At 38.9% G+C, this 13,587-nt stretch overlaps 1 protein-coding gene across 3 annotated transcripts in view; it reads left to right on the forward strand.

Annotated features, from left to right (window-relative positions):
* Window positions 1–6,262: 6,262 nt before the first annotated feature.
* The window catches only part of BCL2L14 (BCL2 like 14), a 67,352-nt gene continuing 60,027 nt past the window's right edge, over window positions 6,263–13,587 (forward strand). Inside the window, exons 1-2 of one of the 3 annotated variants that reach the window (XM_077170081.1) lie at window positions 6,263–6,495; window positions 13,406–13,460. The gene's annotated coding sequence lies outside the window, so the exon portion shown is untranslated. Of the gene's footprint in view, window positions 6,496–11,859; window positions 12,010–12,073; window positions 12,119–13,405; window positions 13,461–13,587 lie in introns of those variants that run through there. The other 2 variants (XM_077170080.1, XM_077170082.1) reach the window with 2 other exon arrangements.

Below are 13,587 nucleotides of genomic sequence, written 5' to 3' on the forward strand. Positions count from 1 at the left end.
CGTCATTGTCTCCTTAGTTGTTCTTTTTTTGTAATTGTGGAAACACATATACTACATAAGATTTGCCATCTCATCTACTCCCAAACATACCATTCAGTGGGATTAATTGCATTCACAGTGTTGTGCTGCCTTCACCACTATCCATTATCAGAAATCTCCCATCACCTTAACAAGAAACCCTGCACCCCTTATGTATTAACTTCCATTCCCTTTCCTGACACCCACCCCTGCTAATCTGAACTCTACTCTTTGACTCTAAGTATTTGCATTCTCTATAAGTGGTAACCTGCAATACCTGTCCCTTTGTAACTAGCTTATTTCACTCACATGATGTCTTCAAAGTTCATCCATTTAATGTTATATACCAGAACTGCCTTCCATTTTAAAGTTGAGTAATCCAAATTTTAAAGCTAAGCGTATACCAAATTTTGTTGATCCATTTATCTGCTGATAAACATTTAGGTTGCTTCTACCTTTTGGCTATTGTGTATAATGCTGCTTTGAACACTGTTATATAAATATCTGTCTGAGTGCCTGCTCTCAATACTTTTGGGGTATATACCTAGACATGGGATTGCCAGGTCAAATGGTAGTTCTATGTTTAACTTTTTGAGGACCGCCAAACTGTGTTACACGTGACTGCATCCTTTTACATTCCCACCAATAATGTACAACTGTGTTTTTTTTAATAATATTCCTCCTAGAGGATGCGAAGTAGGTATTTCACTGTAGCTCTGATTTGTATGGTTGAGCATATTTTCATGTGCTTATTTACCATTTGTATATCTTCTTTGGAAAATGTCTATTTAAGTCTTTGCCTATTTTTTAAATTGGGCTGATGGTTTTGTTGTTGTTGCATTGCAGGAGCTCTTTATACATTTTGGATATTAAACCTTTATCAGACATATGGTTTCCAAATATTTTCTCCCATTCTGTTGGTTGTCTTTTCACTTTCTTGATGATATCAGATGGGCAAAAGTTTTAAAATTTGACAAAGTCCAAAAGCTCATACTTTCAGTGTAAACTCTAAAACTCCATTGCCTAGTACAATATGCTCTAATCATTTTTATATCTTATTCTTGTTCTCTGGTTTTCCTTTTTTAAATGGCATCCCTTGATTGACGGCTGCAATATCTTCCCTCTCCTCTGTGTTCGCACAGCTCTTTAATCATACCTTCTATTTTGGTACTTGTCAAATGTTTAATTATTTGCAAATTTTTATCCCCATCATTACCTATGAACTCACTAAGAGTAAAGTCTGTGTCTTTTTTATCTTTGCTTTTCAAATGCCTAATACAAGTGGATATATAAGTAGATGTTCATTGAGTAAATAAATGGATGAATCCCCAACTCTATCAGTTATCCATCATAATGCTGTCTAAAAATCAACCCAAGAGGAGACTTCTGCTTCTGGGAAGATGGGATAGATATACTTTTCCCTATTTCTTCCACTAAGTACAACTACAAACCCTAGACATTATATATAAAATAACATAAGAAGACTTTTAAAGGTGGGGAGAAGAAGGCAAACCAGCCAGGAGTCTTGGGACCCAGGGAAGAACATAATGGTTTCCCTGGGTTTTAATTTGCCCCACAGATTCCAAACACATAGCTGAAGAGGCTGACAGCTGAGAAACATCTACAGGCAAAGACAAAAAAAAAAAAAAGAAGCCCAACAAAAGACTGCTCTCGCTAACCAAAGGACCAGGAAAGAGATAGCCTGGCAAGGCAGAAAACTTTTAGATAGTAACCATTCTAGTTCACTGATACACCACAGAAAGAAACTGTAACCTCTCACTCACACCAACAACGCTCTAGTGGGGAGCCTAAACTTCTGCCCTTGTGAGACTGACTATAAAGAACCTTCCTCCCCACCACATGGTGGGTTCAGACCACATGGAGAGCCAGATTTGCTGCCTCACTCAGCAGTAAAGAGGCACCTTTCTCTTTCCTCCTGGGTGGTAGCAGAGGAGGCTCAGTGCAGGTTGTCTATACTTAGAAAAGTCCAAGGAATCTACCCCCCCAAAACCCTCCTAGTATTAATAAATGGGTTCAACAAGGTCATAGGATACACAATAAACATACAAAAATCAGTTGTATTTCTATAAAGCAAGAACGGACATGTGGACGTTGACATTAAAAATATAACACCATTTGCAGTCACTGAAAAAAGACTGAAATTCTTAGATGAAAATGTAAGAAAACATGAATGCAACATATGCTGCAAATTATACAATGCTGATGATAGAAAACAAAGATCTAAATAAATAGAGAGACATACTGTATTCAGGGATTAAAAGACTCAACGTAGTAAAGGTGTAACACAATTCATATCAAAATCCGAGCAAGGGCTAAAATCCTTAAAAACTTTGAACCCCCTAAACTTGGGGAGACAGATTTTGGGCATCTGTTCTCTTACTATGTGCCTAGTAATAAACTTTTCTCTCTTTGAAAGAAAAAAAAAAGCTCAGCAAGGAATAGAAATTATATTATAAAATTGTTGGGATATGAATAGGTCATCAGAGTATGCAGTAAAAAACACAGGGGGCAGGTGGTGTGACAATGGTTCAGAGGCAGAATTCTCGCCTGCCATGTCAGAGTCCTGGGTTCGATTCCCGGTGCCTGCCCATGCGAAAAAAAAGAAGAGAAAAAAACCACACAGGGGTCTGTTATAGAGATTTGTTGGAAAATGAATACAAATGTGATTTTTTTCTGAATATTGTGATGTTTGTATTATTTGTTGGCTTTTAAATGTTTTAATCTGATGTGATTTATTTTTTCACTTTTATATCCAAAAAAAAGAGAAAAATCCCAGCAAGCAGAAAATATTTGGATGCCACATATCTGAAAAGGTATTCATATCCAGAAGATATAAAGAAATACTACAATTCAACAATATAAAGACAAACAACCCAATTTAAAAATGAGCAAAAGACTTGAATAGACATTTCTTCAAAGAGGATATACAAATGGCTAAAAAGCACATAAAAAGAAAAGATGCTCAACATCACTAGCTATTAGGGAAATGCAAATCAAAACCACAATAAGATATCATTTCACACTCAGTAGACATTAAAGAAAAAACAGAAAAGTACAAGTATGGGACAGGACACAGAGAAATAGGAACACTCATTCATTGCTGGTAAGAATGTAAAATAGTGCAGCCCCAGGGGAAGAGAGTTTGGCAGTTCCTCAGTAAGCTAAGTATAGAATTACCGTATGAACCAGTAATCCGCTATGAAATATACCCAAAAGAATTGAAAGCAGGGACTCAAACAGATATTTGCATGCCGATGTTCATAGCAGCATTATTCACAATTGCCAAAAGATGGAAACAACCCAAGTGTCCATTCACAGACGAATGGATAAACAGAATGTGGTATATTCATACAATGAAATTTGTTCAGCCGTGAAAAGGAATGAAGTCCTGATGCATGAAGCAACACGGATTAACCTTGAAGACATCATGTTGAGTGAAATAAGCCAGAGACAGAAGGACGAATTTTGTATGTTCTCACTGATATGATATAAATAGAACAGGAAAACTCATAGAGTTAGAATCTAGAATATAGGTTACCAGGGGCTGGATTGGAAGTAGGGTGTGGGGAATTAATACTTAAATGTACAGACTTTCTATCTGGTTTGAATGTAAAGTTTTAGAAATGGATGATGGTGATAGTAGCATGTTATTATGAGTGCAATTAATAGCACTAAATTATATATGTGAATGCGGTTAAAAGGGGAAATTTTAAGTTGTATGTATGTTACAAGTATAAAATTAAAAGATAAAACATAGGACTGTATAACAGTGAGCCTTATTGTAAATGATGGACTATAGTTAATAGTACAAATATAAAAATGTTCTTTCATGAACTATAACAAATGTACCACACTAATATAAGGTGTTAATAATAAGGTGGTATGTGGTGAAAAAACATACTGCTGTAAACTATGGGCTGTAGCTAATAGTACAACTTTAATATTGCTTCATCAGTTGTAACAAAGGTCTCCCACTAATGTAAAATGTCAACAATGGGGGGGTATATGAGAATCTTGTATTTTTTATATGATTTTTCTGTAAGCCTACAACTTCTGTAATTAAGAAAAAAGCCTTAATCTCAGCAAGATTTTTTGTCACTATATACATAGATTATTCAAAAATTTATATGGAAACAATTTTGAAAAAGAAGAAAAAAATACAGAAGAATTAGCCTACCAGAGTTCAAGATTTATTGTGTAGCACAATATTGTGTACAGTCATCGAGACCATGTGGTAATGGTGAAAGGACTGACATAAAGATCAATGGAACAGAGGAGAGAATCCAGAAACAGACACACACAAATATGCCCAACTGATTTCTGACAAGGTGCAAACACATTCTGATGAAGGAAAGATGAGGCTTTTCAACATATGGTGCTGGAATAACGATTGCACTTACATGGCCAGAGAAATGAACCTCGACCTAAGTCTCACACCTCATTCGAAAGTTAGCTCAAAATGGATCTTGAACTTACATGTAAAATGTAAAACCATAAAATATTTTTTAAATTTAGGAGAAAATATAGGAGAGCTAGGCAAAGAGTTCTTAGACTTATACCAAAAGCATGAGCCATAAAAGGAAAGATTTACAAATGAACTTTATCAAAATTAAAAACTCTTGTGCCACAAAAGACTCTAAGAAGGCGAAAAGACCAGCTACCAAGGGGCCGAAAATATTTACGAGCCACATATCTGATAAAGGACTAATATCTAGAATATATACAGAACTCTCAAACTGAACAGTAAAAAAGCAAATAATCCAATCAGATCTTGGGCAAAAAAATATGAAGAGACATTTCACTGAAAATGAGATATAGATAGCCAATAAGCACATGAAGATATGTTCATCATCAGCCATTAGGGAAATGCAAATTAAAGCCTCTATGAGATATCACAACACACCTACCAGAACGGCTGACATAAAAAATAGAGACAGTACCAAATTCTGAGAAGGATAAGAAGAAACTGAACTACCCGTACATGGCTGGTGGGAATATAAAATGGTGGAGTTTGGCAGCTTTTAAAAAAACTAAATATGAAACTATCATACAAACCAGCAATTGAACTCCAGGGCATTTACCTCAAGGAAATGAAGATTTAAATTCACACAAGAACCTGCACGCGATGTTATCGCAGCTCTATTCATTATAGCCCCAAACTGGGAAGAATCCAGATGACCTGCAATGGGTGAAAAGTTAAATAACCACGGTACATCCATACCATGGAACAGCCCTCGGCAATAAAAAGGAGCGAGCCATTAATTCACACCACAACGTGGATGAGTATACAGAGGATTATGCTGAGTGAAGAAAAACCAACCCCAAAATATTGCATGTTCTGTAATTTCCTTTATATAACATCCTTGAAATGGCAACATTAGAGAAATGGAGAACAGATTAGTGGTTGCCAAGAGGTGAGAGGAGGGGGTGAAAGTAGACAGGTAATGGTTACGGTTATCAAAGGGCAACCTGAGGGATCTCTGTGGCAATGACAATGTCCTATATCTTGACTGTCAATATCCTGGTTATGATATTATCCTATAGTTTTGCATGATGTTACCATTGGGGAAGCTGGGTAAAGGGTACATGGATGTCCCTTTATTATTTCTCACAACTGCTTGTATATTTACAGTGATCTCAAAATTAAAAGTTTAATTTAAAAACTTCGCTGCATACAAAATAAACATATTTTTCAGAAGTCTGGAGGGTTTGGCTGACATAGACTGGGTAGCTATGCCGATCTTGGCGGGGGCTGAGCTGCTCTAGGCTGTGCTCCTCCGGGTAACTGGAGACCGTGACTCTGGTCCATCCTCAGATGGTTGGCCAGGCCGTATTCTCGTGGGTCTGGCAGAGGTGCCCAAGAAAGCTAGCTCTGATGGACCAAACCCGTTCAAGCCTGTGCTTCAGTCATGTCTGTTACATCCTGATGGCCAAAGCAAGTCACATGGCTGAGCCAGTCAAGAACAGAGAAGGTGAGTTCCGGCAGAGCGCGGTGAAAAGCGGCGTGAGGCCTGCGCTTTCCTGGCCTTTCGGGCTCTCAGTCCCCGCCGGCCCCGGGGACGGCTTGTGGTCCCTGCCCTGCAGAGACCCAGAGTCCTCGCCGTGACTACTGCCCCCTGGCCCGGTGCGGGCCCTGAGGCCGCGGTGAACCCTGCTTCCCCTCCCCCACGATATCCTGATGACGGCGCCACGACGGCCTCTACGAGGCTGGACCCCGCCGTCCGCCGGGTCTCCCTACCCGACCCTGCTGGGTGACGGACGTGGGCCGGAAAGAAGAAGGACTGACGGCTTCCCGAGCGCGTGGAGGGCCGTTAATGGACTCGAGGGCCCAGAAGGCCGGTCTGCGTGAACTCAAGCTCGGCCATTTCTTAAGGCTTTGGAGCGGTGCAGATCCAGGACCTGGTGTGGCTGCCCGTTCCCAGCAACGACCGACAAAGGCCTTAATGGGCCCGGAAGGTGAGCGGAGCCCTGGACACCAACGGGTGGAATGGCTAACCGGCCATCGGGCTGTTAGTCTTCCTTCTACCAGACCTTATTTGACGGAAAAGAAGAGAAAAATAAATTGGTAGAATAACGCGCTACATTTGTCTAGTGAGAAGTGCCCACCACCCTTCAGGAAGATTTACTGGCCATTTATGGAAGGCCTGTGTATATAATATGAAAAAGCTGCTCTCAATTTCCCCCCAACCTTTTTAAGGAAAACTTTTGGCACATCTAGGTTTCCTAGATGTAAAGAGGTTGCCGACGTATGATAAAGTAGAGTTAGAAAATCATGCATCTTGTAATACCCATTTGTTAGGAGAGAAAAAAAAAAAAGAAATGTCTTCAGGAAATGACTTTGAAATGGAATTTAGGCAGCCTCTGGAAGCGACACCGGGAGCGACACAGATCCACGCTTGTTCTGTGGGCTAGAGGACATGGAGCAGAAGGCTAAGGAAGAGCAGAAGGTTCTGTGCCAGACTGGTCATATTTAGAAGATATTTCCCTCTTATAATGATTGTGTGTGCATTTTATTCCTCATTACTCTGTATATAATTGAAAACGCCAAGTACTTTTTGAAGTATCTCTTCTTCCTAGATGTTCTGAAGTGCCTAACATATGTTAAGTAGAGATAGTAAAACACATTTTGTCATATTTTTTCTTAAAAGTCATATGAAATATTGTGGGATTTTTTGGAACAGCCTGATCACCTCTTTCAGTGGTATACATTTTGTGTACTGGTTTGGGGGTGGAGGGAGAAGGAAGTGCACAGGGCTGTATGCCAGTGTGTTTTTAAGAGGCAAGATTAACCATTATCCCTATGTTTGTGCATTTGGTTTTACTTTGCTGTATATATAGTGTATATAATGGATGAACATGTTCTAATTTACTGGTGTTCTAGATATGAAAGCAGTTGCCAGTGTATGACAAATATTGTTAGTAAGCTAATATATCTTGTTTATTTTGTGTTAAAATTCCTAGGAAAGATTGTCTTGTGAAATTTTGAGCATTGTAGCCCCCAGGGTTGGTGGAGGAGGGATAAAAAGGAAGCGTTGTAAACCAGAATGTTCTTGTTTAGATGTCACTTACAGATTAAGTAGTGTTATATGTATGCAGTTTATTCAGGACTGCTCTGTATATAGTGGACAAACTAAGTCCTTATTTGAAACATCTAGTTTGTCTAGATGTTTAGAAGTGCCCGATGTATGTTAAAAGTAGAAGCAGTAAAATATTACTTTGTAAATATCATTTTGCTCACATTCATAAGACACAGTACAGTGTCTTTTAGAAATGGGATTGTTAAATCATCTCTGTGAGCAGCATACTACTGTCTATATACTAGGTCAGTGGTTTGGAGGAGGTAGGAGGGAAGCAATTGCAAAAGGTAATATGCTAGTGTGTTCAAACTTTGTATGTTCTGTGCATTTTGTTTGGCTGTATATATAGTGTATACATTGGACAAATGAGCCCTAATTTTGCAACATCTCATCTTTCAAGGTTGAAGAGGCTGCATGACAAAGTAGAGTTAGTAAAGTTAGCATGTTTTGCATACCTAGTGTTGAAATTTGTTGCAAAGCTTGTCTTCTGTAAATAACTTTTGGATATGAATTTATTCAACCACCTCTCAGCATTACATTTGCCTGTACTTGTCTGCTGAACTGGTGGTGGAGAGAAATGAGGAGAGAATGGTTTGAGGCCAAGATGGTCACGTTCAGGAGATACCTCATTATAAACATTGTTATGTGTGTGCAGTTTTTTGTTTTTAACAATACCATGTATGCAGTGGACAAGTAAGTTCTTATTTTAAGTATCTAGTCTTGCTAAATGTTTAGGAGTGCTTGATGTGTTTAAAAACAGAGACAGTAGGTTTAACACTATAAATAGCCTTTAAACATTGATGGAAAATGTTATATTTGGGAATGAAATTATTAAACTACCTCTGAACATTGTACTCTTGTGCTTGTTCATTGGTTTGAAGGAGGCAGGAGGGAAGAAATGGCAAAAGGTGCTTTGCTAGTGTGTATTAGAAAATTTCTGATCATCCATTGCCTTGTATGTTATGTGAATTCATTTAACTTTGCTGTATTGTATATATTGTATATATACTGGACAAATGGGTTCTAATTTTATAATATCTAGTCGCTAGATATTAAAGAGGTTGCCAATGTATGACAAAAGTAGAGTTAGTAAACTAACACATTTTGTACACTTTGTGTTAAAATTCATAGAAAGGCTGTCTTCTGAAACTGACTTTTGGAAATGAAATTGTAAAACCACATCTAAGTGACACCCATGCCTGTAACTCATCCACTGGGCTTGTGGTAGAGAGAAGGAAATGGAAGAAACGGAAGACTCTAGATCAGACTGTTTCCATTCAGAAGACACTTTCACATATAACCATTGTTACATGTGTGTAGTTTATTCAACACTACTGTGTATATAGTGGACAAATTTAAGTCCTTATTTGAAACATCTAGTCTTTCTAGATGTTTAGAAGTGCACAAAGTATGGTAAAAGTAGAAGTAGTAAAATAACTCATTTTGTAGATAATGTTTTGTTAAAATTCATATGAAATATCTTTTGGAAATGGTCAAATCATCTCCAGAGCAGTACATATTCTGTGCTGTTTCAGGGAGGAGGGAGCAGGAAGTGTCAAGGGCTCCATGCTAGTAAATCTATAGCTGGGCAAGATGATAAACCGTCATCCTATATGTTCTGTGCATTGTTTTACTTTACTGTGTATATAGTGGATAAATGAGTCCTAATTTTTTATCATTTCGTCTTTCTAGATGTTAAAGAAGTTGCTAGAGTATGACTGAAGTAGTTAGCAAACTAATACATTTTTGTGTTAAAATTTATAGGGAAGACTTTGTTCTCAAAATGATGGAATTTTACTTGTGGAAGCAAAATTGTTAAAATACCCTCTAAGCATTGCAGATGTAGCCACTGGGGAAAGGATTCTAGGCCAGAATGTTCCTATTTGGAAGACACTTTCAGATTACATACTTTGTTAATATGTGTGTGGTTTATTCAATGCTACTGTGTGTATTGTGGACAAATTTAAGTTCTTATTTGAAATATCTAGTCTTTCTAGATGCTTAGGTTTATACAACATATGCTAAAGGTAGAGTGTGTAAAATGCTATTTTATTTTTTTCTAGTAATAAACAGGAATGGTATTGTTAAACTAGATGTCTTGGAGCAATATGCTGAGGGGGTGGTAGTGAGGGCAGGGAAGGAAGTGCAGAGGGAGGAGTTCTTTGCATGTGAGTTGTTAGACAAATTCAGATTGTCTGACCATTGTTCTATATAGGCATTTTAGTTTTTACTGTGTATTAAAGTCAAAGACTTAGTGTCCAAAATACATTAGAAATAGAGGTAGAATGACAGTTCCTATAGAGATGCTCTTGTGTTAGTTCAGGAAGGACTGTCTCCTGGGCGTGAACTTCGTTCGTCCACCCCTTGGAGCCGCATGCAGTTCTGTGCTTGGTCACTGACATGGAGAAAGAGAAGGAAGAGGAAGGGCAAAGGGACGGGCTCTTTGCTAGTGTCTCTGTATCAAGAAGACAGTTTTAGGTTATAACCATAGCTCTATGTGCATTTTCTGTAAAATACTTGTGTTTACTGCGGATAAGATTCTTTATTTCACATTTAAGCATTTTAGATATCTTGAGGTGACAATGTATGATAAATAGTAGACTAGTGAATTAACGGATTTATAAATATCATTTTATTAATAGAATAGAAGCATCTTTGGCATAGAGTTGTTAAACCACCTCTGAGCAATGTGCATCAGGACTTGTTCATTAGGGTGGCTGCAGTGGGACAGAAGGAAGTGTAGGGAGAGGGATGTATGTAAATGTATTCATATTTTCTCTTTTTTTGTTTGCTGAGCAGTGGGGGTCACATTTCATTCTTTTTCCATGTGAATATCCTGTTATTGCAGCATTATTGTTGAATTTTTTGGGGGGGTGGGTGGGAAGTGCATGGGCCCGGCATTGAACCGTTATATGTGCGCATCTCTTGGCTGTACCATAGAAAAATATTGTTAAATAAATCAATGGAAACATACTTTGCTATTATTTTGATATAGAACTGACAATGATTCTCTTAGATGCACTATAGTTTTTGTACTCTTGCTTTATGTCTAGTTTTAAATTGAGCATTAAAGGAATACAGTATTTGTAGCTGCCAGTATCTATAGAGGCCTGTTACCATTTTGTCTTTTACAAAATTCTTGTTTTCAAGAGAGGCAGGAATGTGTTTTTTCCCCCGATTGAGTTGGTGTCATGTATTCTTGTTTACCACAGTACTCATGGCTTTGGGACTTTGAATTGGTAAATATTCATGAAAAAGCATGATACTTTCTGTGTGATCTCAACCACATAAAAATGTATGCACATAAAAGACCTAGAAGGATATGTCAAACTGTAAACTGCTTATGATTCTGGATGGCTTTTGTGTTCTTTGCTTGTGCTTTTCAGTTTTCTATATTGCACAACTAACTTAAAAAAATAAATATTTTAAAAACCTTAAAAAAAAAAAAAAAAAAAGAACAGAGAAGGTCTCTCTAGATAGGCGGGAAGGCACTGACAAGTCATGTGGCAAAGAGCACAAAGAAAGGGAAGGCTGAAAAACTGGGGTTGCTGATGGGCCATCACACCATCCTTGACCACTTCCATGACTAAAAACATCCTGTTGCTTTTTGTTCTGACAGCAACAACTCTTAGCTGTTCTCCCACTCTCCTTGCCTCATTCAAGGGAGGGGGGAAATGAGAGGAGAATGGAGAGGAAATAGAAAATTGATGGGGTGAGGTGAGTGACGTCCTTGGGACCTAAACCCCCAGCATTTCTCATTGGCAGACAATGGCTATTTTCTTTTGTTTCAAGAACTGAAAAAAGCTGAAGACAGGCTATAAAGGAAGAAAATATATAATATCTAAAAATTTCCTATACCTGGCCTAGCTGCCCGTGCCATGTCCCACTGCCACCTGTCTCCACATTTCCCAGACCTGCCTTGATCTTTATTCCCTCTACTGCTCCATCTCTGAGTCATTGTCATTGCAAGCTCATTGCAAGCAATGTTTTTAGCCTGCACTCCTCATCCATAAAATGTATGTGATATCACTGCCTACGTTACAGTACTGATGTGAGGATGAAGCAAGATAATGCATGATATGAACTTACACTGCCTGGTGTGTAGTAATCCTTCAATAAATTGTACAGTTTTTTTTTCTTTTAAATGGGGGAGGGGGTTGCTATATCTCACTGCAAACAGTTAAAGGAATGTATTCCCAGCATTCCAAGTTGGAACTCAGAAAATATTTTCCCATAGAAACACTGTTCTACCCTGTGATTGTGCTCTAAACTACTATTACTCCTAAAATTCTGTGGTTCTGGTGCTTCAACTTAATACTGCAGTTAAATGGCTTCTCCTGGATCAGCTTGGCAAAGCTAACCACCATAAGGACCTTTGTTAAAAGTGGAAAATGTGAGTTCTAAGCAAGGCCCTTACATTGGAAACTCTGAAATAGAACTCACTCTTAAGTTTGGTGTTGCCCAGACTGTGTTGCTGTCAGGGAAGATGCTTCGGGAGCTAAGTATGTCAGGCTGGTGTGTGGCAGCTGATCTATGGCCCTCCCTGAGTGAGAATCGTCAGCACAAGGCCAGATGGTAGCGAGACCAGATGGTCCAAGGGTGGCAAGGGACGCTGTGTTATAAAGAAAAGTAGGTAGATCTTGGGGCGGGGGACAGAGTGAAGTCACCATAATACCTCAGTATGCAGAGGCAGAGGAGGAGCCCTGGAAAGAAGCCTCAAAATCCAGAAAAAATGGAATCCTAAGAGCAATGCCAGGAGGTTAATGAAATGTTGGTAAGACGGCTGTGAAAACAGATGTTCATAGGAATATACCCAGGACCCAAATGAAAAAAAGAGTCGCTAGATCGGTTATTTGAGAATAAAACAGAATAGCCATAAGAAATATCAGAACTGTAGTTCCAAGGCTAAGAGAGGAGCCCAGAAGAGATAGATATGGGGACTACACAGAGCGCTTTGTGGAATTTCTTGATAAGGATTGAATAATGCTTTAAACTGAAGCTAGGCAAAGAGGTTTCAGAATATAACTGCAAGACACCCCAAATGCTTTTAGATGAAGCCCAGGATTTTTCTTGTTAGTAAAATTCAGTGTGAAATTGACCTTTTGGGTGCACAGGACAGCAGTGAACAGGGGATGACAGGGTGAGAGAAGGGATCTGCAATCATAATGGAACTAGAGGGACAGAAAGAGAAGGGATCTGCAATCATAATGGAACTAGAGGGACAGCTTCTGTTGCACACTCGACTAGCCAAGAATGAAACTGAGAGAGAGACCCAGTTCAATTTGGGCAGGGCTGAGCCCCTTTTCCACACCTATAGAGCACTGTGCAGCCAGGGCATCTCCTGCCACATCTGCAAGCACATGTGAACCTTAAAATGTTGCCAAGATATTTAGTGATGTTATAGCCAATAAGTTATTAGAAAAGTTCAGGGGCACATCCTTGACAATGGTCACCATACCTGGACACTGTAATTGAATACCATCATAATGGGAACTTGCTTCTCATGAGGCACCTGTCTCATTAAATGACTGTCCTTGAGGAGGGTTCTTTCATTACAGCAGGTCAAATCTGACCCCAGTGACTTCTAGCCCTTGGTCCTCATTCTGCTCTTTGGAGTTACCTAAATCTAATCCCTCCTCCACAGGAGAGGCAGTTCCATTCTCCCTAAATCTTCTCTCCTCCAGATAAACAGCCCACCTTGTACAACCTTAATTCCAATTCCCTAAGCAAAGCACCACGCAAGTGCTAAGTGGAATCCTAAGGGAATAAATTATCTTCTTGCTCTTCAGGCAAACATGGAGAAACCAGAGAGATAGATAATGGACTCTAATACAGAGAAAACTGGTAAGTACCATCATGTTCAAAACTTGTCCTTGTGGTGATTAGGGAAACACTAGACCAATTCAGTTTGGGGGATCCGGAAAGCCTTCAAAAAAGAGGTGGGATTTGAGTTAGCATTTGAAAACCTTCA

This window comes from Tamandua tetradactyla, chromosome 7 (assembly GCF_023851605.1).
Source record: "Tamandua tetradactyla isolate mTamTet1 chromosome 7, mTamTet1.pri, whole genome shotgun sequence".
Classification (NCBI taxonomy): Eukaryota; Metazoa; Chordata; class Mammalia; order Pilosa; family Myrmecophagidae; genus Tamandua; species Tamandua tetradactyla.